A 26,596-nucleotide genomic window follows, 5' to 3' on the forward strand; every position below is an offset into this window, starting at 1 on the left:
GTTTTGCCTAAGAATTCTTTTTCTTCCCCCAAGGTCATTGAGATGTTCATATGAACTTCTTCTAAGAGTTTTAAAGTCATCTTTTACACATTTAGTGTTTAATCTACCTAAAATTTATTTTGTTCATAAGAGATAGAAATGTAGTTTATTTTTATTTTCATATGGAAGGCCAATTGTCCCAACCCCAGATCATCCTTCCCCACTGATTTTTAAGGGCTCCTTGGTCATCCACCAAATTCCTATAGAAGCTTCAGTCTATTTCTGGACTCTCCATTCTGTTCCTCATCTATTTGCTTTTCCCTGTGCCAATGCCACACTGTTTTAATTACTATAGCTTTATAAAATGTTTTAATATGTGGTGGTACAAGTCCTGTCAACAAGTTCTTCTCTTAGCAGTCTGTTTGCACATGATTTTTTGGATTTTTTTTAACTTCCTTTGTGACCTAATGCATGGTTAATTTTAATGAATGTTCTGTATGCCTTGAAAAGAATGCATATTCTCTAGGTCTGTCTACTTAGCTGTGAAATCAAGCTTGGTATTCACATTATTCTAATCTCCTAAATCTATTCTAAATTTTTATTTCCTTTATATAATTGAAAGCTATGTTGATAAGTACCTATAGCTGTTGTTTATTTCTTTTCAGTGATATTTCCTTTTAATTATGAAGTGCCCCTCTTCATCACTATTTATTCTTTTTATTTTAAATTCTTTTTTCTCCAAACTAATGTTGTTTTTCTTTACTTTTTAAGTATTTTATTCTTGTTCTGTCAAATCAATTAAGTTTTCTTTATCCCACTTCTTAAATCCTATCGGCTTGGAAGTTATTTGTTGTACTTCTACTCAGTTTACCCTTGTATTTGAGCACATATAGTTATTTTATCAAAGTCTAAGGTATTTATTTCTACACCAGTTCAAAAACTCACCAAAATGTCATTCACTATCACTAATTTTTCTAGTTAACATCTATTAAATCATCAACACCTAACCAACTGAATGTAAACGTCTCAGATCTCTCTCTCTCTCTGTCTCTCTCTCTTACTGCCTTACCACAGGATGGATGCATTCTGCTCTATTTCTGCTCCCAATGGGAAGTCCACAGGTTAAGGACCACAGGTATCTCACTTTCTTCCCCATGATAGCAGCTTGACAGATGTGAAGCAGGAAATCCATATGACAGCATCTATTTGGTACATCCAGCCTCTCAACAGTAGGTAGATGCAAAGTTAAAATTGGAGGGAAATACTAGAAGGTGCAATTTGTAGCTGCCTATTTAATCCACATTCTCAAATTCAGATTTATGATTAATAAAGTTGACATTTTCCTCTCCATGTCTCCAATTCTTTCATCTATTTTCTTAATTGCTTCTAGAATCAGACAAAGAAAAAAGTATAATAAAATATCAAGCCTGATCTTTGACTTCTGGCCTAGGCAAAGTAACAGATAGCAAAGTTCTGTCTGTTCATTGAGACCTCCATGACACAGGACACATTTCCTAACCAGGGTGCTGGAACTCCAAGATCCACTTTGGGTGAGATTGGAACCAAAAAGGGAAGTTAGAAGAGAAGAGACAAGAATGACATCAAAAGGCAGGTTCACTTTACTGCTGGGATTGGATCATTGATGCTGAGAAATCCAGCTCTAGAGGAGCCTGATGTTCTTAGCTGAGTAATTGTTTTATATCTAGTTCTTTTTGTTTTGTGGGTGGGGAGGAGGGTTGATGGTTTCTTCCTGGAGATGCTTCTGACCCCCTGGGAGAGCACAACAGCAATAGCTCTTACCCCATTGACCGGGATAGAAGAACACACATTGGAGCCTTGGTCCCCACAGCAGGGACATCCTGGAGCTCCGCTGTGCTGTCACTAATGCTGTGGTCTTTCCAGCCACGATAGTAGAAGGAAAAGCAAGATGATCAGCCATTCTTGGGTCAGGACCGTGCCAGCCAGCTTCTGGCCTCCAGACAGCTTCACTTTGGCCTCAGCTCTGCAGCAACTCTCTATAACTCCCCACTCACCTCACAGGCATTGAGCAGGAGGTGGTGTGGGCAAGCTTCACAGAGAGTTAACGTTTGAGACAGGCACCGGGTAGCAAGGGAACTGGTCAGGCAGAGGAAGGGAAAAGGCACAAAGGACATTCGATGACCACTGAGTGGGCATTTCTGTCCAGAGCAGACATCTTGAATAAGGAATTGGATGGTCAGTTTAACAATATATGTAGAAGCCCTCCATTTTTGCGTGCTCAAAATAGTACATGATTATTTATTACACTACAAATAGTCAAACCCCATAAGCTTCCCAGCGCCTGCCACTCTGTGTTGTTTAAGTTTGAACAAATTGTGACCACTACAGAAAAATCTTACTTAAAGAGAAAGTTTGTTTTCAAGGAGTATATTCAAATACTTTTAAAATGCAGAAAGCACCTGCGTCGTTTCCTTCTGTAGTTGTGCAGGTTCATTCTTAGCTAATATTTGTGAAGAACTTATGGCATAATACACATTCTAAAATTGACAGTAGTAATAGAGCAGGTTTGTATTTGATTTAACTCACTCAATGCAAAGAGTCCTGTGCACCCTTCTTAATTTGCTGTAGCATTTTAAGTAACATGGTGCTGCAGAGAAGGCAGGGCGGGCTTTTCCCATGTCTTCCAAAGGGAGCCTCAGCCTACACCAGAGGAGTTCTTGCCATGGGGGGAAAACTGAGCAAAAGCCATGTGTGAGATGAGCCAATTGTAAGTGAAATGGCTGTGTGGAGAGTCCCATCAGCTCCTGTGCAAATGGACAAGTCATAAACCTGCCTAATGACTTGGAAACTCAAAATCACCCCTTTCATTTTGAAGAATTTTTAATGTTGTCCTCTCCACTGGGCACCATTAACAAAGAAACCCTCCACTCCTCCACATGGTTTCCCTGGTAGGCAAGTGTGTTTTCAGTAAGACCAGAGGGGAAAAGAAATCTCAGTGGGGGAAAGATCTGTGTGGAGAGAGGAGCACTTGTTAATTTCTCCAAACCACCCAATCCATTGAGGCGGAGAGACTGCAGGGTGTGCAAACCACAGAGAAAGGAGAATTTATCTCAGCTGTGATTGCATCTTCCAACCATTTTAATCTCTCTCTTTCTTTTGACACTATATAATAATACTTTCTTCCAGTATCGTTCTTTAATCTTATAATTTGAAAACAAATTCTATTTCAGCTGTCCTTCCGGTAGGCGACCTTTAATGGTTTTGCTATAGGTAAAACTCTGTCATTATGTTCTGCCTCCCTGCTCAGCATTCTGGATATCAAATTGCTCAGATGCTGCAGTTTTTGTCAGCGATAATATTGCCCTTTCAAAATTTCTCTGTAAGCTGCCTGAAAGGATTCGTTCGGAGTGGTGGTTTCATTAATTTATTTAAATGCATTTTTCAAACAAAGCAGGTTAGTTGTTTCGAAATGTCAGGGTCTAGGAGCATATTTGAAAATATTACACAAAATACAATTGTCCGGGCTTTCTGAGGGAAAGAAAGCAGGCACCTGTGAAGGAAGCAAACTGACGAGTGGCTGCCTGCAGTTCCCAAAGGCCCTGGCAGTCCTGCTCAAGATCAGCAGCATTCTCTCCAGCCTCTAGGTAGAGATCGTGCCTACGAAGTGGTTTTTGCCGTAGATGATGGCACTAATCTTTCCAACACGAACTGCTCCTCCCTTAAGAGAGTTGTTTGGAGGCAGATTGTTTGAGCTCAGCAGAGTGACTGGGCCCATCTGATGGGAACCAGGATGAAGTGACTCCTACGTGCTCGACTGGGTGGACTGGGGCCTGGGGAGCATCAAGTTGGAGCAAACAGAGGGCTCTGGACCAGGCAGGGGAAAATGAAATAACGTGTTGGAAAACCTGCATGAAGTGTGAACAGGCAGTTCAAAAGTATTGGTTGGTATATGTCATTTAAGGAAGAGTAAAATATATCTTCTTCAAACATAACTCTTATCACCCTGGATTTTAAATCACCCAGATGTTTTAGCTTTTTTCACTCCCTGGCTAAAAAAGCAATGACTCCCCATTGTCTACAGAATAATATCTAGTCTTCTTCTTAGCATGACAGTCAAGAACCTCCACAAGCTGGCATCAGCTTGGCTTTGAAATTGTAGTTCTTCCACTGCCCCCTCCACACACACCCTTTACAGACGCCAGTGAAACTAGACACTCCTCCATTTCCTAATCACGCCAGGCATTTTACCCACCTTTATCCCTTTGTGACAGCTACCGACCCTTTCCCCTCTCAGGCATCCTGTCAACTCCTATTGATTCCTCAAAGCCCAGCACAAATGCCTGAAAACTCACCCCACGCTGCAGGGAAGGTCTTTGCTTTCTGGATTTTCATGACACTTTGTAACTCTCTAATGCCCCTATCACAATGGGCTGACTTTATTGTGTTCTACATACACACTGCACATTCCCTCCAGAGGATAAACTCTCTGAAGGCAGGACCGGTCCTTACCCATCCCTCCACTCCAGTGGTTCTCGAACCCGCTGCACACCTCAGTCACCTGGGGAGCTGTGTAGAAGCACTAACACTGAATTCCTACTCCAGAGACTCCAGTACAATGATCTGAAATTGGAGTCTGGGCACGGCAATTTTTTTTTTTTTTTACCATCTTAAACAGTTTAAAGTATATAGTTCAACAATGTTAGGTATATTCACATTGTTGTACAACCTAACTCCAGAATATTTTTATCTTTTAAAACTTGAACTCTACACCCATTAAACAACAACTCCCCATCCCCTGCTCTCCCCAGCCCTGGCAACCACCATTCTACTTCCTGCCTCTATGAATCTGACTACTCTAAGTAGCTTATATAAATGGACTCATACAGTGTTTGTCTTTTTGCGGCTGGCTTATTTCACTTAGCATAATGTCTTCAAAGTTCATCCATGTTGCAGCATGTAATAGGATTTCCTTAATTTTTAAGGCTGAACAATAATATTCCACTGTATGTATACACCACATTTTCCTTGGCCATTCATCTGTCAGTGGACATTCAGTTTCCTTCCACTTCTTGGCTATTATGAATAATGCTGCTATGCACGTGGGTGTTCAAATATCTCTTCGAGATCCTGCTTTCAATTCTTTTATATATACCCAGAAGTGGGATTGCTAGATCATATGATAATTCTATGTTTCATTTTTTGAGGAACTGCCATACTTTTTTCCATAGTGGCTGCACCATTTTACATTCTCCATCAACAAGCAGTGTACAAGAGTTCCAATTTCTCTACATCCTCATCAACACTTGTTATTTCCTGTTTTTTTGATAGGATCTGTCCTAATGGATGTGACGTGATATCTCATTTCTGTTTTGATTTACATTTCTCTAATTAGTGATGTCAAGCATCGTTTCATATGCTTGTTGGCCATATAAACATCATCTTTAGAGAAACGTCTGTTCAAGTCCTTTGCCCTTATTTTAATCAGGTTATTTGATTTTTGTTTTTGAGTTGTGGGACTTCTTTATACATTACGGATATTAGCCCCTTATCAGATATACAATTTGTGAATATTTTCTAATTTCATAGTTTGCCTTTTCATTCTATTGTGTCCATCGATGCACAGAAGTTTTTACGTTTGATGTAGCCCCATTTATCTAATCTTGCTTTTGTTGTGTGTGCTTTTGATATCATATTCAAGAAATTATTTTGAAACCTAATGTCATAAAGCTTTCCTTCTGTTTTCTTCTAGGAGTTTTATAGTCTCAAGTTTTATGTTTTAAGTCTTTCATCCGTTTTGAGTTAATTTTTGTATATGGTGTAAGGTAAGGGTCCAACTTCATACTTTTGCATGTGAATATCCAATTTTTCCAAGACCATTTATTGAAGAGGCCATCCTTTTCCTATTGAGTGGGCTTGGCACCCTTGTAAAGATCATTTCACCACATAGACCAGAGTTTATTTCTGGGCTGATTACTGTAGCTTTGTAATAGGTTTTGAAATCAGAGAGTACGAAACCTCCACCTTTGTTCTTTTCGAGATTGGTTTGGCTACCCTGGGTCCCTTAAGATTTCATAAGAATTTTAGGATAGATTTTCCTATTAATGCAAAAATATCATTGAAGTTTTGATAAGGATTGCACTTAATTTGTAGATCCCTTTGAGTTCCATGCCCTCTTAAAGCAATCTCCAGATTCTATTTTATTAGAAGCTCCTCAGGAGTTTCCAATGTGTAATCTAGGTTGAAAACCACCATTTTCCCTCTACAGTGGTGAACACAAAGCCTTGCAAATAGTCATTAAATGAGAATTAGCTTTAACTTATTAATCAGTTATTTAGCACATATTTTGTTACTATTCTCTTCTCTGGAGCAATGTGACAGTAAATTTGATTTAAAAGAAAAAAAAAGGGGTCTGGGAAATGGGGTTATGATCAAGAGCAGCCAGACACAGTAAAACAGCAAACCATGAAAGCAAACCATCTATAACTATGCTTCCTTCCCAGAAAAACACCCCTCACTCAAAAAAGTAAGCATGTGGGCCAGCCCCAGTGGCCTAGTGGTTAAGTTCAGCACGCTCCACTTCAGCGGCCGGGGTTGGGTTCCCGGGCGTCATCCTGCACTGCTGGTCAATGGCCATGCTGTGGTGGCGATCCACATACAAAATAGAGGAAGATTTGCAACAGATGTTAGCTCAGGGTGAATAATCTTCCACAAGCAAAAAGAGGATTGGTGCTGGATTTTACCTCAGGGTGAATATTCCTCAGCAAAAAAAAAAAGAAAGAAAGCATGTGCCTCCAGTGAAATGAGGAAAGTTGAAGTTATAAGTGAGAGACACGAGGCTAGAACCCACATCTGGAGCCGTGGCCAGCTTATTCTGAATCCCCTCCCAGGGATTCCTGTGAACCAGATATAAGTGGAAATGTCTTGTCTTTAGGAGTTCAAATAAAATTGGTTTGATTTGATAGACTTACATATTGCAAAATGATCACCAGCATAGCATTAGCTAACATCTCCATCATGCCACACAATTACCATTTCTTTTTTGCAGCAAGAACATTTAAGATCTACTCTCTCACCAATTTTCAAGTGTATAATACAGTAGTATTAACTATAGCCAGCATGTTGTAAATCAGATCCCCAGAAATTATTTGTCTTATAACTGGAAGTTTGTACCCTTTGTCCAACGTCTAACTCTCCATTCCCTCACCACCACCACTCCCGGCCCCTAGTAACCATCATTCTATTCTGTGTTTCTATGAGAAACAGAGCTTTTTAAATTCCACATATAAGTGATATCTTTAATTTGTCTTTCTCTATATTTGTCTTTCTCTGTCTGACTTATCTCACTTAGCACAATGCCCTGAAGATCTATCCATGTTGTCGCAAATGGCAGGATTTCCTTCTTTCTCATGGCTAAATAATATTTCTATTCTTCACATCATGGGAGCCCACAATTCCTCCCAATATCCTCATGGATAGAATTTTCCCAAAGACCTCTAGCCTCCTACTCTGCCCCCCAGAAGTAACATGCAGCTATCCACAGTTCTGGTTTAAAAGTAAGTTCTTCCCCCCACTCTTTTGCAAAACTGCCCTTCCTCCTGGTTCTTCACGCTTCCCTGCAACTTGCAGTGATGGGAACACAGTCTGAATGTCTCCTTCTTTCAGGGAAGCCAGCATCAACAGAGTGAAAGGCAGGGACGTGGGTGAGGGAGAGGAAGAAAATATAATCTCCAGAGGAAGAAAATAAGTTTGCAAATATGATAACTATGAAAAGCACACAAACCTCTTATAACTTATAAAACATTATTTTATACTTTAAAAATTATACATATTTTATCAGGATAAAAAATAAAAATCTACTACTAATGCACTCAAATATCCTGCTCTTCTGCCTGTGTTAACTGGACAGAGTCCTGGAGGCTCTGAGGAAGCTCACTGGAGTTCAAATCCAGCTGGGAACACAGCTCCTTCCCAGCAGCCTTGACTAAGGGGATCTTGCATGGATGAGCTCTCCAGGCAGGACCAGAACAATGATGGTCAGGAATTTTGTTGTCTTAAAAGAAATCTTCTTGAAAAATGACAGCAGGTTGTCTTCTAGAAGGAATATTAAGCCTTGGCTCAGAGGTAAGGAAGAGAAAAAGAACGTGTCCTTTGTTGGAAGTGCCCCAGTTGGGTCTTCAGCCATCAGGAGTTTTCCCTCTAAAGAAGAGAGTACTGGTATTTAGGGAATTTCAGGAGCCTAGAGGAGATAATGTTCCCTAGAGAGGAGGCAATTAGTAACCCCTGCCCCCAGATTCTCAGCTTCTAATTTTAGAATGACAGCTCTGACAGTCCAGCATGTCCTGGTTGGTGTTCTGGCCCTGGTCCCCAAGACCAGGGAGGAGCCAGGATGGAGTGTGTGCAGGAGAATGTGGTATAAAGGACTATAGAACAAGAGTGGGAAGAGGAGGGGAAGTAGACAGAGGAAAAGGAGGGTGAAAAGGGAAAGAGAAGCAGAGAGAGGAGGCAGGGAAGGAGAAAGAGATGCATCACTGTGGGTACTGCCTCAGGCACTTCCAAGCTGATCTTTGCAGGGTGTGGGACTGCTGTAGGGCTGGAGAGTTCCACAGTGAGTAGGGTGAGAATGTGTCAGTGTTGACCACATATTTCTTCTTTCTTAAAATATTGATAATTTTCACAAATTTCACTCCAGGCTAAATAATCAAAATCAATTGGTTAACTCCTGAAAAACACCTCTGCGCTTTCACTCACATGGGCAAATCTCCTCCTCTTACCTACCTACCATCCTGTCCATCCTTCCAAATGGAGCTTTGATTATGCCTTCTTGTTATAGCCTTCACTAACCACCCAGCATTAAGTAGTGATACCACCTCCTTCCTTGCTTGAATTTCTGGAATAATTATAAACTGTAAAATTCACTTGGCAATGAGTTATGTACTACATGAGACATCTATGTCATTGTTCTTGCAAAATGTTATTAAATATAGGATGAACATGTGTCCAGGTTTATCCCAGATGGTACTGGTTTATGCAGGTTAGTCCAGACTAATAATTAATAACATCCCCATTTACTCTCACAAGTATCCCAGGTTGGAAGATAAATAATATGGTCAGACTATTCCAATGTTAAATTCTGTGTCATTCCAGACTCTCAAATGAGAATCTAAAAGCTTCTCAGAATGCTCTGTCATTTTCCACACCAGCCTGGCTCTTTACACACAGTGCCCAATAACATTTTTATTGTGAGCATGAATCACCCTTTTCATTTTAAAAGATGGAAAATGAACAGGCCCTACAAACTTGTGAACATGTTGAACGTAAGGAGGGAAGTGTTAACTTAATTTAGGCTTTCATTGTTTTCATTGTGTAAGACCCAAAATGCATCACATTCCAGAACTGAAGATGAGTGTTATTCTCAGATTTGCATCTGATTTTTAAAGATCATAGCGAAGGAGAGAGTGCCAGCTCAAACACGGACATGCTGGTCTGTCCCTCTTGATGTCCCAAGATTGTTCACCCTCTAACAAGCTCAGGTTGCCTAGGCTTGCAGGTCACCTTGGGTTACTCTGAAATGTATTTATTCAATTTCATTCTTACAGGAATATAAGTGGTACTGTCAAGTAAAGTGAGAATTTAAATGACAAGCATTCTGAAAACTACAGTCCAGAAAATGAAATCTCTTCTTTCTTATTGAAACATGATGTTCTCCAGGTGAAACTGAAAGTCATCTCTTTTTCTCTCCCTCTTTATTTCCCTCTAGTGGGGACAAGCAGGGAGATGAGTATATTATCTTCCATCTATTAATCTAGCCATTGACCAGCATTTATTCAGCATGTATCATGTGCAAAGTTGTGTGCTCTGTGCCAGACATGAATGATGAATGAAATAGACACAGTCCCTGCCCTCAAGTAGCTTATAGTCTGATATGCAAAGAAGGTATCAAATGCTTATGAGATAATTATGTAATTAATGTCTGGTGTTAAGTACAAAGGATTAGTTCAGCATGATCTTGACAGAAATCCTTAACCTACTCTAGAGAATCAGAAAGGACCTCCCTAAACAAGACATATTTAGACTGAGACCCAAATCATGAATAGGAATTGGGTAGGCAAAGAAAATAGGAAGACTATAGACAGAGGTTGCAACTGGCACATATGCCTTGAGATGGGAGTGAAGGTCATGACTTTGAGAAGCCAAAAGTGTGTCGGTGTTCCTGAGCACGGCGGGAGAGGTGGCAGAAAAGAAGGCTGCACTAGGCTTTGCCCATGGCGCCAGGGTTTGCTTTCTTTCTCTTCCCCTTCATCAATCATCCTAAATCAGTTACGAAGGTCAACGACTAAGCGGTAGCTGAGGGAACCTCAGTTGCCTCCAGGTCTTAGGGACTTTCAGCCCGGCTCGTATAATTTTGGGAAAGAAAGGATGAGAATTAGGCTTAGTAGAACTCTGGGGCCTGGCCATAACGTTACTTGAAAAGACAGGCATCTCTAAGCACCATCACTGCTAAACCAGTTGCTCCATTCTAAGCACTCCTCATTTCTCCCAATCCTATGTTCTGCTTCAGGAATAACCAATGAATCAGCTACCAATTTTCTTGAATGCAAGCCTGGATGTGGCTGTAGATTACTATGCTAATGCTACCAAAATAAAGAGGAAATAGACATAATCTGTCCATAAGAAACTTAAAATGGGCAAGGGAAATACTGAGAGTAGAGTTCCGGCGTGGTAGAAAGAAGAAAACGGACTTTGGAGTCAGCAAGGCTTGGGCTGAAATGCTGACTTTATCACTTAGGAATTTTGTGACCTTATACAATTTTATTAACCTCTCGGAGCCTGAATACATTAATTTGAAAAGTGAAGATAATATCTACCTGCTTCCTAGAATTGTTGGGAAGATTGAATGAGGTAATATTTTCCGATACTGTGTGTGTGTGTGTGTGTGTATGTGTGTGTGTGAGTGAGTGTATGAACAGGGAAGGTGGTCCACGAGAGAAGCGAGATGGAGCAAAACGACAAACAGAAATTGTCACCTTAAATTTACTCCTAATATAATATAAATGTACTCTTAAATTTACAGACTGATAGGAATATAGAACATAAACAAACATCTAATCACAATATAAAATGTCAATTTGACAATCCAGAAAGAGATGATGAGGGTCTGAACTAAAGGAGAGGCAGAGGCGATGTGGAAGATGGGGCAAATTCAAGAGATATCTTATGCAAATTCTAATTACATAGATTTCAGTGTGATATAAAAACATTTATAAAGTTGTGTTTTATACAGGCAATTTGAAATAAGGTGAATTCCCTGAATATAAAGTGCATTAAGACATGGTTCTTTTCAAAACTATCAGGTCAACTAGACTAAATTTTTGTTTACACCCTAACTATAAGGAAGTGACACGTAAGCTGATAAACAGAAATGCCTGCCTTCTATAGGTTTAGCCTTAATTTATGCAAGTTTTCAGCTATTCGTGGTCTTCAGGAACCACATCTCTCCCAACAAGTGCAAGTTACCTTGCATTTGGGGTGGGGTAGGGGAAATTAATAAGACTTAATAAATGAATAAGGAGCCAAGAAATGATATAAGGGAGAAGAAAGGGTAGAGGTTGACTTTTAGTTTTCTAGCTTATGTGACCTGGTGCCTGACAAAGTCATTTAATAAGATAATTTTGATCTGCTTCAGAAAGAAGTGAGTTCTCCATTGAGAAGTATGCAAGAATATGTTGGAGAATTATATGTCAGAGATTTTAATAATCAGATTCATGTGCCTTGTCAGGTATCAGATGAGAAGAACACTAAGGCTCCCTCCATTCAAGAGATTTTAAGATGAGGGTCTTCCCTGTACTTCTGCACAATTCCCATAATCCTCACTGTGAACACCTTTCCTTTGGAACTGACTCTGCTAACTCTTCTCCTATTTTACTGTTTAGCTTTCAATATGCTCCAGTGTTGTCTCCTGTGTGGACTGGGATCTCCTAGGGCTGGTGGTGGTAGTAGTAATAGCAGTAAGTGGCAGCAGTGACAATAGTGATAACATTCATATCATGCTTCCTATGGCCAAAGGCTGTTCTAAATGCTTCTTATATATTAACCCATCTAATCCCCTCATAGACCTTTGAGGTAGATCATAGTTTTATCCTGATCTTACAGATAAAGAAACTGAAGAACAGAGAGGAAAACTAACTTGCCCAAGGGTACACAACAGAGCCAGGATTCAAAGCGTGTTAGTCTGCCTCTGGAATCCACGCTCTCGTCCACCATGTTTGTCCACCTTTCCAACAGGATGAAGCCTTGTAGCTCTGCAGGTATAGCAGACGGTAGGAGTAGGGGTTCTTTGAGGCACAGGACCATGGTGAGTCTTTTTCCAGGATCCCTTTCCCTGTAATAAGTTACCTTGGCAGCATCGAATGACTATAGCTCCAGCAAAACTTGGAAGGAGCAGGCAAGCCCTTGAGGGGCTCTGCTCTACTCAGCCTTTCCTTGCGTGCCCCTCGTCTGCGAGTTTCCCGGGATCCAGTGTTAGAAACTGCCAATTTCTGCAGCCACAATGCCATTCCAGCTTCTCTCTTATTCTTAAGACCAGTCTGGTTCTGACTATCTCAGAACTGAGAACATTACCTACATTTGTTTCTTTCATTCAGAACGAACTAACTTAGAGAAAGAATAGTAACATACACATAGTCTTTTTTTTTTTTTTTTTGCTGAGGAAGATTCACCCTGAGGTAACATCCATTGCCAATCTTCCTCTATTTTGTATGTGAGCTGCCACTACAGCATGGCCACTGACAAATGAGTGGCATAGGTCTGCGCCCGGGAACAGAACCCGGGCCATTGAAGCAGAGTGCACCAAACTTGACCACTACACCACCAGGGATGGCCCAGATAGTCACTTTTAAACTCATGTATACACTCTCTGCTGTGATTATAATGATGATGACCAACCATTTAGAAAGACCAGGTGGGTGATATCTGCTACGTATAACATCTGTAATATCTGCTAGCCATATGTGCTGAGCACCCTCCCTGTTGTAACATTTGTGGAAGAAGGTATTACTTAGAAATTTTGGGGTTGCAAGTGACAAAAACCTAACTTTCAATAGCTTAGGTAAAAGTAGAGATTAACTATTCAAATACTGCTGGATTATCTCTAGGAACTCAGGACTAGGAATACGGCTGGATCTCAGGAATAAATGGAACAAGGTATCACTTAAGATTCATTCTCCAGCTCATATTCTCACTCCTCTCTGAACATCCACTACACATTTCTTTCTCCTTCTTTCGTTTTTTCTTTCTTCTTTTCTTTTTATTTCCTTCTTTTTTTCTCTTTCCTTCTCTTTTTCCAGACCAAATTCTTCTGCTTCTCAGGTCCACGTGGAAGGAAGCATCATCACTAGAATAGCCCCTGAGCTATCGATCTTACTGTTATAGGACAGAGAGAAAACCTGACCCAACTCTCTCGGTCCCAAGTCCAAACCTTGGGCCAATTAGCTGTCTAATGATTAGAACTCACTCTACTAGCATAGTGATTCTCATAGCCACATTAAGGATGAGCAGGGGCAAGGCAATTATTAGAAAAGCAGGGCTGAAGAGACAGCCCCATGAGTGTCTTCTACAAGTAGCCACTATGCCAATTATTGTACCTGGAAGACACTTTCCTTGAGATAAAGTGTGCCAAGGGGCTTTTTCTTACACGGTATGGAAGCTGTAGGCACCATGCCTTGGTTAACATGTACACAGCATGTATACAGTTGGTCTTCTATAACAATAGTTAGTATTTATTACACATTCAATATCTGCCAAGAGGATTTAGTAGTCTTAAAATCTCTGTAAGATAGTCATGTAATTGTCTCTGTTTTAGATATGAGAACATTGAAGTTTTGGAGAAAGGAAGTGAACTGCTCAAGTTTATACAGCTGGTAAATTGCAGTTTCGGAACTGGAATGAGGCCTGTTTGCCCTTAGGTTCAGCACTCATGTCACTAAGACACTCTCCCTTTAATTTAGAAAATATGTAGTATGTACTAAGCCTGATACCAAGTGGAAAAATTTCAAATGCACATTCTAGGTGATTAAAAGAAAAAAATAAATAAAATAGAACCACCAGCCTTGTAGATGCAATATTTCAACTTTGATTCCCCTTACCCACCCAAAATGAAGAGTTGACACTGCTCACCTTAATAACCTTAAAGGACTCTAGACAGCCTTCCAGGATGGACATATAGCTACTCAGCAGTCTCAAGAAGAATCCAACACCATGAATCTTTTTTGCCTTAGCTTTCCAGGGAGGTCTTCCAAGTTCCTAAAGACCAGGGAGATAATTCTATGACATAAACTGTCACTTACAGACAAAGGTCAAATAGCTGCCTAGTCCCTATGTGATGCCATCCATGGCTCAGGAAGCATTTGCTGGGTTTAGGATTCTAAGCACATTGCACAACTGTACTCAGGTTTTGTTGCTATTTCTATTTTATAGGTGAGAAAAATGAACACTGGAATATTTCATTTGGCCTATCTATGCCCAGAATCACAGACATCTCTCAGTTAAATAACCACACAAGAGACATCAGAAAACCCAGTACTGAAATATTTCAAAGGAAAGACCCACCCCTGCCTGCCTGACTCCTCCATGCACCACAGAACCCTGTCATCTCTCCTGCCCTAAAGTTGCCTGTTTCGAGTCTGTCTCCCCCAGTAGACTATGTCTCCTTCCACCATAGTATTTCCAGCATCTAGCATAGTGTCAAGCATACGGTAACTCGGGAGGTGCTCACATGGAAGGGAAGAAGGGATGGAGAGAAGAGGGGAGGAAGGAAGGAAGGAAAGAAGGAAGGAAGGCAGGCAGGAAGGAAGGAGGGAAAGAAGGAGGGAGGGAAGGGAAGGAAGGAGGGAGGGAGGGCAGGGGCTAGGGAAGAAGGAAGGGAGGAACAGAGGGAGGCTTGGGGGATGAATATAGTCCATCTGTCCTAACATCAAGGCTAGTTTTTGAGTAAGTCATCTACAAACCTAAATGAAGATCTGTTAACACGTGGAGAGCATTAGTTTTCTGACAAAGAAAAGACACCCTGGGTGGTCACCAGACTCCAGAATCCTTGCACAGAGAACAGCAAAGCCCTTTCCTCAAGTCTCCCAAGGCTGAGTGCCTGACTATTTCCCTCTATGAGAGTGGGAACACTCTCAACCAGCACTGTGTATGAGGAAATGGCTAACCGAAGAGAATGGTCATTTCTCTCTCATTCTCAGCCCAGCAAGGAGACCCTCCTAGTTATGCCAATTAAATTTCCATTTCTCATGTACCTTCAACTATTGTCTTAAGAAAAACCTGAGCGTACAAAGCAGGTACTCTGACCCTCACCAAGGAAACAGTGTTAATTGTGTATCTTCAGGCTGTGGGGCATCAGCAGTGTAAATTGAAAAAGTAAACCCAATTTGAAGGATATGTAAATGACAAACTGAAAAAAGAATTAATATTTAGCTTTGTGCAAAACACAGCTCTCCTCATTATGAAGCCTGGTTTTTCTGTACCCAGCAAGAAAAACAAATTGTTGGAAGCTCCTCCAAATGTGCAGCTGAGAATGCCCTTCTATTAATGAGGAAAGTGATGTTGATTAATGGGTAGCCCCAAAGCAAGAAGGAAGCTTTCCTCTCTTCTGTCTTCCTGCCAGCAGGGAACAGGTAGCCTACCGAGGTCCCCAGGCAGAGCAAGAGCACAGTCCCCTGGGTCTGCTGCTGGCTGAGGCATGTGTGGTCTGATCATGCTCCTTTCAGTTATACTGACAAACATGTCTAGGCTTGAACACAAATTGGCCCCTGTGAATTAGGCTGCATTATTAGAGAAACCCACATCTTTCAAGCCTCCCTGACCTTAATTGATTAGGACCCCTCTATTGTAGCCCACAGCTAGTTCAGGAAACAATTTTTTAAAGTTTAGGTAAATGACAGTATTGATTTTTACCCTTACTATTTTCTTATATTCATCACATGTCTTGCATTTGCTTAGTACATTACATGTCCCCATGACTCCATGGCCAGCATTATGTAATAAATCCTTTAGCCTAGTCTAGCAAAGGACTATGATCCCCCATTTACAGGGAGGTGGAAATACCTTAAGCAAAGAGTGAGAAGTGAGGTCTACTGATGCCCAGACTAGCAGTGCTTCTCCCTAATGATGGCTTTGAAGACAACATCTGTTTGGGGCAAGAGCTTCTATCTGACTTTGCCACCTTCTTGGTCACACGAGCCAGGGGCCACCCGAGAATGAGAACTCCATCTTCTTTCCTAACACATAACAAGGAAAACAGCCTCCTCTGCCTGGTCTGTAGTGTGCACATTGGCCATTCTTTATCCTTCTCTGTACAAAGTGAGGGCTTTCTGTGACCAATCAGAGGCCTGCCACCTGCGCTCAATTTCAGGCATCCTTGCAAAGATTGATGTCCTCTGTAGCTTAGGAGACATTGGTCCATGCAATGGAGGAGTGACCCAAACAAGCAAGGAAGCCTTGATGGCATGTAGAATCATACTCTTTGGTCAAGAGTCCAGCTTTGGGAGGAGCAGGTTTAAAGAAGTCTGAAGCTTATACAGTTTTGAGGGCCCTCTTTAGAGAAGAATGCAGAGTTACAAAAACAAAATTTTGTATGAAAGTAAACATTTATTTATAAAGACAGAATATATCACAACAGGCACATCATAGAAAACTGACAAATACCATACAATCAAGAAAATAACATAATATTTGTATTAATTAACTGCCTGTCATACTTCTTTGGTTCTTTTTCCCACATTTTTGGCTGTATATGCCAACAATTTTATAACATCATTTTCAAAGCAGGGAAGATAATGATAACTAAGTCTTTTCCTCTGCAGGTTTCTCCTCCAGTACCCACAGGGGGTCCAGTGCTGGGCACTGCAGGGGGCACTCACAAGGTAATACAGCTTCTGGACTTGCATCCTCCTGCCAACACCAGGCAGGTCATCTCAGCAGGTGGCAGGAGAATCCTGGAAGCCATTCCTACAACAGGACAGCCAACTACAACTTACCTTTGCAAAGAAGGGACTGTCAACTACAAAACCCCAACTCACTATAATCTGAAGGCCATTTCTCCTTAGCTGGGTCCCAAAACTGTCTGCAGCTACCCCGCCAACAACAAAACAATAGGACATGTTTGGAGAATTTGGAGAAAAAGAGTGGTCTTAATTGATGATAGTTAAAATATCTTAATTTTGCAAATTAATAAAAAGCACCATTTGAACACACTGCCAAGACACCCCCCCGGACCTTGAAAGAGCCTTGTGCAAGAGTGGAACCCTAAGCTTAAGCTTCATTATCTTCATAAAGCCACCTCTGGGCCTCATTCTCAGTCTCCCTGCCTCAGCAGGAGTGAGGAGCAAGGAGGAACTCTAGAGGAGATTATCATCTCTAACATACCTAGGGTTACTATTATCTAAGCATTTTGACGCTAATCACAGGCAAAGTGGAAACTCACTCAAGCATGTCTGATCTGAACAGATCTTCATTACACTCTATTGCCATCCTTACGGCAAACCCGGTGTATGCCCCCAACTTGCATTTCATACCACTTGGATAGATCTGCTTGTACTTCACACCTTACTTTTTCTTGGAAGGAGGCAATCCTGGAATGCATGTCCAGTATCCAAATGACTAGCCCTTAAACTTGAATCTTCATTTGGTACCTAATGATCTGGTTGCCCTAAATAATAGAGTTGCAGGTTCATGAAATTCAGCCCTAAGATTAGTCTCTAGCCTCTACAGAAGACACAGTTGATAGTTTTGTTAAGAGCGGAGGAGTTAAATATCTGGACATCTACTGATACGTTTCTCTTTATTTCTGTCTTTATTTCTGTCAGTGGTTCTCATCAGGTACACAAGGAGTACCACATAGGATTGCACATTTAAAAACCTTGTGTATTTTAATTTATGGGTGGTATAAAAGATTTGCATGTGTAGTTTTAACTACATATGGTTCTCACCTTACTCACTGATTTTTTTTAACCTAACCCACACCAGAGATGCAATTTCACAGTATTTTTGTTCATTAAATCAGAAAAGTAAATAATTTTCTTTTTAATGAATAATTATGTGATAGATACTTTAGTTCTATAACCTGGGGGTGGGGAGGAGCAGAATGGAAACAGTAGTGTGCAGCATCCTGATACAGCTCTCCAGACACAAAAGGAAATTGCATCTCTAATCTCAAAATCTGATTAAATATGAAAGAGAGAGGGGGTGGTGAGAAAGCTCCAAATAATCTTGGGTACCTCTTGAAAGGAGGGCTTCCAAGGTCCACATCACAGGGTTTTTAATTTGGATTCCATATTTCTCTTATAAATATCAACCTGTATGTTACTCAAGGAGATTACATTTGCTTATAAACATTGAAAAGACTTGAGTTTTTATTTTTTTTTAATATTTATGTTATTCAGACGGGAATGAAAATCAGAAATTTCAAGTTGGCAAGTAATAGCTAGAAAGGATGCGGTGGACCCTAGAAATCAATGTGTCTACCCAGCTATCTGGTCAAGTCCCACTAAGGCAACTCCAAGAGACCACTCCCCGCCTCCTGTTGCCCAGTCCCATTTCTAGCAGATTCTAAACTTAGGTTTCCTTTCATTTTCATTATGAATTCTTCTTTTACTTATAGGTTGTTCAGATATGTTTTTTAACTCTCATCTGCAGTGTTCTACTTATCTTTTGATGACTGGTTTCCAACTTGATTTCATTCATTCATTCCATCAACAAATATTTATGAAGCACATACTATGCACCAGATACTCTTCTAGGCATCGGACACACAGCTGTGGGCAACAATCTCTGAGACATCCTATTACATTGACTCACACGAAATTGCCACTTTTGTAGGTCAAGAATGATTAAGTATCAATAGTCTGCTGTGGTTCAGCTTAATGTTGGGGACTCCTCAAAATAACCATAATTGGTAAGAACTTGGATAGTGTGTTAGAACCTCTTCTGAGGTTCTAGCCCTTGACACACTGGTCTCTTATTAGACTCAGTGCCTCGGGTGGACTCTTGACCCTACCTCCTGTCCCAGCCTTGAAAACTGAAGCTCAAGGTCTCCAGAAGTCAGCAAAGGGCCTCAGGAGAAAAGCTACATCCAGTGATCTTCTTGCCCTGTAGCTCATGCTTTCACTGAGTTTTTGGCCTGTGATGAATCCTAACTTTCTTACTGGCTCAATGATGTGTTGAAAAACTATTTATTCTTTATTCAAGAGTGTTAGTTATTTTTAACATGAGGTTTGACAGAAGACTGGTTAGCTTAATAATATCTGAAATAAAGTAAGTCATTGGTGAGTATTGGGAGCATTTTCTTTTTTTTTTTCTTTTTGGTGAGGAAGATTAGCCCTGAGCTAACATCTGTTGCCAATCCTCCTCTTTTTGCTGAGGAAGATAGGCACAGATGTTAGCCCAGGGTCAATCTTGGGCTATGGGACGCCCATATATGGGACGCCGCCACGGCACTGCTTGATAAACAGTGCGTAGGTTCATGACCGGGATCCGAACCTGCAAACCCCGGGCCACCGAAGCAGAGCATGCGAACTTAACCACTACTCCAGCAGCCGGCCTCAGGAGCATTTTCTTTATCCTATTACCCTCAGTATAATCACACCTGATAAGCTAAAATTTGCTCATATCTGATGGTTATTGCTTTTAGCATGGTCTTCCTTCTGACACAATTGTGAAATAAACTTCTCCTGAGATTTTAGGCTCTTCTATGTCCCATTGGTGTAGGAACTTCTATGAACCTCCTGAGATTTACAGACAACCATATACTTCCTGAGGGAAATTGGGTCTGGTACCAAGAGGCCTCCTGATAAAGGAGGTATATATGGCTGCACAAAATTGACAGGAATTTAGAGCCTCGTGAAGGACTAAGACAGTAGGGAAAAGCCCCGAAGCTGGGGAGAAGAGGCTCTGCCACTTACGGCCACTGTGTAAGCCTTGATACATTACTACCTCTCTGAGCCTCAGTTTCTCACATATAGAATGAGGCTCTACCCCACAGATTGTTAAACGAGAGAACACAGAAATGTAAGTAAAAAGTGTAAATAAAAATGCTTTGTAAACTGTAATATACAGAAGGGCAATTTTCAAAATGAGGAAATAAAATTTAAAAGAAAAAGAAAAACTGATTCAGCCCAGGAATTCAAGGCAGAGTCCCCAGATGGCTAGATAGAGGCAGCTGGGGAAGAGAAAATCAGTGCACTTCAGCATGAATTGACTGAGAACAGCATGGAACCTGTATTTATACACCGTTGGTGTTTTAGGGTTTACAAGGCACCATGGCAAAGTCAGGACACGCCAAATGGAAAGAACATGAGTTTGCCAGCAAAACAGCTTGATTTTACATCCTGGCTCCACCACCTCCTAATAGTATGAGGCTGGGAAAGTCAGAGGACTTGTCAGAACCTCTGTTCCTCGTCTGTTAATAGGCGACAAAAGTGGATTAAACACATTCAAATTCATAAAGTGTCTGTATATAGAAGGGGCTATATAGTAGTAAATTCCTTGCTCCGTTATATACATTATCACATGCAGTCCTCGTATCAACCTTGTGTGTTGGATTTTTGTTGTTCTCATTTTAAAGATGAAGCAACTGGCCTGACCAAGGAAATATATAGACACAAGTAGCAAAACTATGGCACAAAGCTAGCTCATTTCCAATAGTGACTCAAGTATTTCCACTACACTACTGTTGCCTCCACTGTAATAGATCAGGGCTATGTAACTGTTGGTGGGGGTGGGGGGTAATTTTAAATAGAGTAACCAGATGTCATTCTCCGAAGCAATTGGAAACACACAGGCTGCATGGAAGTGCTATCCAGGTATTTAGATGATTGAGCCCCTGGTCCCAAAGATATAGACTAATCACCTGAAGTCATCTTACAGGTGGGATTTATTTCTCACTTTCTGGCACACACATTTCTTACTGACAAATCTTAGGTTATTGCTACATTCAACTCACCAGCTTCTAACAGTATAATATTGTCAATGTAATGAACCAGCGTGATCTGCCTGAGAACTAGATTATGACATGTGGCTGGAGAGTTGAGGTAGCACCACAAAGGTGTGTTGTTGGTCCCCCTAGATGAAAGCTAGACAACTTCTACTGACCTTTAGTAACAAGTATAAAGAAAAGGGCATCTGCCAGATCAATAGCTGCATACCAGGTGCCAGGGAATGTGTTAATTTGCTCTAGCAACGAAACCACATCTGGAACAGCAGCTGCGATTGGAGTCACCACCTGATTGAGTTTATGGTAACCCACTGTCATTCTCCAAGATCCATCTGTCTTTTGCACAAGCCAAAAAAACAAGTTGAATAAAGATGCGGTAGGAATCACAACCCTCGCATCTTTCAGGTCCTTGGTGATGGCAATCATTTCTGAATTCTCTCCAGAAATGCATTATGCTCGAAATCAGCAAGCAATATATGGTGCTGTTTCTCCCTTAGCCACAACTTATAGGTCCAGGAATCAAGGCTTTTGAAAATGAAAGTGGCTCCTCTCATTGTTACCCCTAGTGATCCACATGAGAAAGTTTTGCTTTACCCACCACTTTGGCCTTTACTGGTCTACAAGACCTAATTCCCAAGGAAGGATGCTTCCACCAAAGGACACAACAACAACGCTTTACTGAAATTGGTAGTTGAGACACCCACTGACCCATGTGAGTTCCACCTGGCAGTAATTCAACAGGTAAAGTTGGCAGTTATTGTACTGACTGGGATATTGATGCTTTCAAGAGGACACGGAGTTGCTACTGCATATTGGAGGTAAGAAAGGGCTTGTCTGGAATTTACGAGAGTCCCTGGGACATCTCTTAGTGCTCCAGGTCCTGCAACTAAAGTCAATGGGAAATTTCAACAACTCACTACAGGCAGGGCTATTAATACCCCAGAACCTTTAGGAATAAAGATTTAGGTCATCCCATTTGGGAAGGAACCAAATCCAGCAGAAGCACTTTGTAGAGGCAAAGAAAATACAAAATACAGAAAGTATAGTAGAAAAAGGAGCAGCTATAACCACAGGACCAGTTGCAGAAACAAGGACAAATAATAACTTTTAGTACTTTTTCCTTATTTTAATGTGAATATGTCCAGTACATATAACTTAATTTTCTCTTCACCTCTCCCATTCCCCTATCATCTAACATAAGATATGGTAATGGTAGTTAAGTTTATCCCAGTACCTAAGTTACAGGATATCAAAGCACGAAGAAGAATACACATCACCCAAAGATGAATAAAAAGAATTTGTATCTGATTTTTTTGTGTGTGAGGAAGATCAGCCCTGAGCTAACATCTGTTGCCAATCCTTCTCTTTTTTGCTGAGGAAGATCGGCCCTGGGCTAACATCTGTGCCCATCTTCCTCTACTTTATATGGGACTCCTGCCACAGCATGGCTTGACCAGCGGTGTGTCGGTCTGCCTGGGATCTGAACCTGGGAACCCCGGGCTGCCAAATCGGAGGATGTGAACATAACCGCTGCGCTACCCGGCTGACCCTGTATCCGGTTTTGGAGAAAGGATTACGTGTTTTCAGTTGTCCAAAGGATAGCTGCATTAGATTAGGCTGAAACATGGTTTTTCAATTGTCTTGATTTGGAAGATAGGGTTAAAAAAAGTGTATATGGATGACACACCGACAGGGTGTGTCAACTTAGCTAAGCTGAAACCGTGCTTCCCAGAATTCCTTTCCCTGCATAGTTTTAGGTTAGTATGGGCGAAAGGAGAAATTTTGTACAAGATTTGGAAGGCAGAATGAAGCAGCAGACATGTTCTTTGTATGCTCGGGTCAGTGCTGAGTAGCTGTTGCTGATCTGCTGCCTCACCTGGCTGGCTTGGAGCTGTGGCCAGGTTCGCAGCTCCTCCAGCTCCAACTACATCTCCTCCTTTAGTTTCTGATGCTCTGGGCAGGTATGTGTTTATCTCTGTGAGGAAGGAGCCAGCTTCTCCTGCAGGTCCCCTGCATCATCAAAGCTGGAGTCAAGGAAGTAACGAGAGACTGACGTGTGTTCTAGCTCATCCCGTGGGCCCCAGGACATCCTATTGGTTCTAGTGTGTCCTTGCTCCGTCTTATTTTATATCCATCTTTTCTTCCCAACTGACTATCCTGCTGCTTCAGGCCCTAGCAATACATACAGAGATAACAGCCTTTCATATGCTGTTTAACCAGCTCCCACAATTGCATAGTTCAAATCCTAAAACAAATCCCTTATTATATAGTTATGTATATAAACCACTCCTAGTGGTTCTGCTTCTCTGATGCACCCTAACTGAAGGGTATGCCGATGGAAGTGGCAGAGCTAGATCTCACCCTTAGCTCATTTTTAATATTGATTCTGGGTGCCTTCTACTAAACAGCTGCTGCCTCCACCATAACAATTCAAGGCCAGGTAACTGGAGGGTGTTGGTGGTTTAAAATAGCATGTTGGCCATCACTCTCTTTCTTGGGGAAATGGAGATATAGAGGCTGCATAAAGAGCTTTGAGATATTAAGATGATTGAATGCCTGGTCCCAAAGGTGCAGATTAATGAACTGAAGTCATCCTGCAGCGGAGGTCTCTGGGAGCATGTCCCATCCCAGGGGCTTCCTTCAACTTTGGTCCATTCAGCACTTTTACCTGCAAATTACATAATAAAGACAGAAAGTGTGTTGATCAAATTTTCAGGTGACATAAGGCAGGGCCAGCTAGCAAATATGCTGAGTGATAGAGTCAAGAATCCAAAAGATTTGACAGGATGAATAATGAGTCACAGCCAACAAGATGAAATTTAATGATAGATATCAAGTTTTACCTTCTGCAGCCCTGCCCTGGATAGTGGTGGTACCGACACCCCCCCCACACTGGAGGCTGGTACTGGGGTATCACTTGAGCTCAATGTGGGCAGAAGGACAGGGTGCTGATGAGAGGTCTGCTTCAAGGGAATGCTCCTGAGTTCAAAATCATCTCCACAAATACAGACTTAGAGAGACTTGGCATAACAACAGTTTGTGAAAAAGACGTTAAGCTCAATATCAACCAACACTGTGACTATGTTATTCATTAGGTACTTGGGCTTCATTATTCAAAGTATGGTGTTTCAGTAGAGGTTGAAGAAAATTTTACAACTTTGTCCTGCTCAAAACCACAGAGCTGAGGTACATAAGTACATAGTTTGAGGTACAATTCTGAAGACGACAATTTAGTTACAAACTAGAGTTTGACGAATATGGTGAGGGTGTATAATCAAGTCACATGAAGAACATATTACAGAAAGTGGTCATGATAGTTGGTTCCAAATAATTTAAGAGTTTTCATAGAGGAAAAAAATAATTTTATTTGTACTTCTAAAAGACAGATGGACAGAAACTATAGAAAGAAACACTTCAATGGCTATAAAGAATAAGCATAAAATATAGTGGATAAGTCAGGCTCTGGAGCCAAACTCCTGAGATTAGACCTCACGATACACTCTCCAGCCAGGTAACTTGAGCAACTTACTCGATTTCTCTGGCTTCAGCTTTCTCATTTATAAAATGGGAAATACAAGACCATCCTCCTCATACATTTATTGTGGGGATTAAGTTGAACAAAAACAAATAGTATCTACTTCACCTGGCTGTTGTGAAGATTAAATGAGGCAACACACACTTGTAAAGTGTTAGAAGAGGTCACACGGTCAGAGGTCAATAAATAGTCACTAGTCTCATTATCATAAGGAAGCACATTCTGATGCTTAGAGTTACCCCCAAATAGCAAGTCCTGCAGTGTGAGTAGGTGGCAGCTTGTGTCTGGATGTGTTTAAACTTAGACACGGTCTCCACTGATCAGGGATATCTTAGAGTGGTGTTTCTCAAACTTGAACGTACACGTGAACCACCTTTGCATCTTATTAAACTGTGAGTTCTGATTCAGCACATCTGGAGAGGGGCGAGAGATTCTGCATTTCAAACAAGCTCCCAGGTGGTGCTGAGGCTGCTGGTCTAGATACCACATTCTGAGTAGGAAGATTGGAGAGGAACTCCTCCACCGGCTGGGAAGGAAAGGAATAGGTCTGTTCCGTTCTAGAACATTCATATCCTGTGATGTTATAAACCTGACAATGATAATTATATTGAAACCACATTATAGCTGGGTAATCCAGAGCAAGTGACCTAACCTTGTACCTTGTTTTGATATATTCTGCAAAGCACTTTTTAAGAAATGAGTACTTTTTACAGCAAAATCCAAAGTCCTCAGACGGAAGCTGATTTACTCCGGCAGAGGGTTTCATTTTCTAATTGGCTAAACATCTGTTTCAGCTCTGAGCACAGATTTATCTTTATCAAATACTGATTGGACTCCGGCTCCTGCCGGCTGCTGTGTCCTGGTGTGATGGGGAACAAAGCAGGGCAGTTGTGGGGTGTCAGGAAGCCTCAGGAGGAAGACAAAGAAGGGCCAGAGAAGCAGAAAAGAACGAGACTCACAATTATTGGCAGGAAAAAGCAATAGCAAACTCTACTGGCTTCAAGGCTAGATAGACGCAGATCTGGAGCTAGGAAGATCCTGAGAGATCACCTGATCCACTCTCCTCAGTTTCCAGACAGTGACAGAAAGGGCCTGTGAGAACCTGTGGCTTTCCAGAAGTAACACACAGAGGCAGCATCAGAACAGGAAACCAGGCCATGCTGCGCCTGTCCAGTGCTCAACCCAATAGCCCATGCCTGCCTCCCATCTCGTCCTGGAGACTCCTGCCCCAGTGATGCTGCTTGTCTATCCATGGTTTCTCTTCATGCTTCAGTTGCCCTTCAGGATAAGGAGAGTTGAGGAAGATTCTGAGGATACAGTTTGAAAGCAGGGAACTATTGTTCACTCAGGTTAATATCTCAGGACGAAACGTCTCCAAAAGATCTGAAAAGTATTTCCATATCATTCACATTGTTCGCTGTCTCTGCTCTATGAATACATTAAACAACAAGTGTAACACGAACAGCAATGGCCTTGACACCTTTCAAGAGGCCAGAGTGGAGCCCTGGTTCTCAATATTTCTCCGCTGAATGCCCCTGGGTTCTCTTCTACCTCCATTTCCATTCATAAACTGCCCTAATTGAAGTAAGAACAAAATTAAAGGGGGCCCATCCACTCTCCTTTTTATGAAGATCAGGCCAGGAAAGAGGCAATGACTCAGAAGCTTTGGCCAGGGGAGGAAGGAACCTGGAGAGCCACGTCACTTTCATACTTGGAAACCCCCATTTCTCCCAAATCCCATATCTTCGTACTGGTTGAGAGCTTAGACATGCTTGGGAGAGGACTAAAATTCATTTATTCATACTAACATGAAATGACTAGCATCAAGGCTTCTCCTGAGAGGCTGGGTTCTAGAGCGGTCTCCACTTAACTGCTAAGCCTCCTCTCCTACAAGGAGGAGGTTGTCTGTTTTGGTTTTCTACAATTCCCTGATAACCTATGAATGGAGTTTTCCCGCTCTTGGCCTCCTACATCCTGTGCAGCATTTTAGGAATGAAATGTCATCATTGTATATGACCTAATCTGTACCCTCTACCACATGGCTCCATTTCTTCCTTTATAAATTTGCTAAAAACAAAAGTAACAGTATTAACGAGCCATCACTTAAACAAGAGAAG

The sequence above is a fragment of the Ceratotherium simum genome, chromosome 11, assembly GCF_057802395.1.
Source record: "Ceratotherium simum simum isolate JZ-2026a chromosome 11, ASM5780239v1, whole genome shotgun sequence".
Taxonomy (NCBI): domain Eukaryota; kingdom Metazoa; phylum Chordata; class Mammalia; order Perissodactyla; family Rhinocerotidae; genus Ceratotherium; species Ceratotherium simum.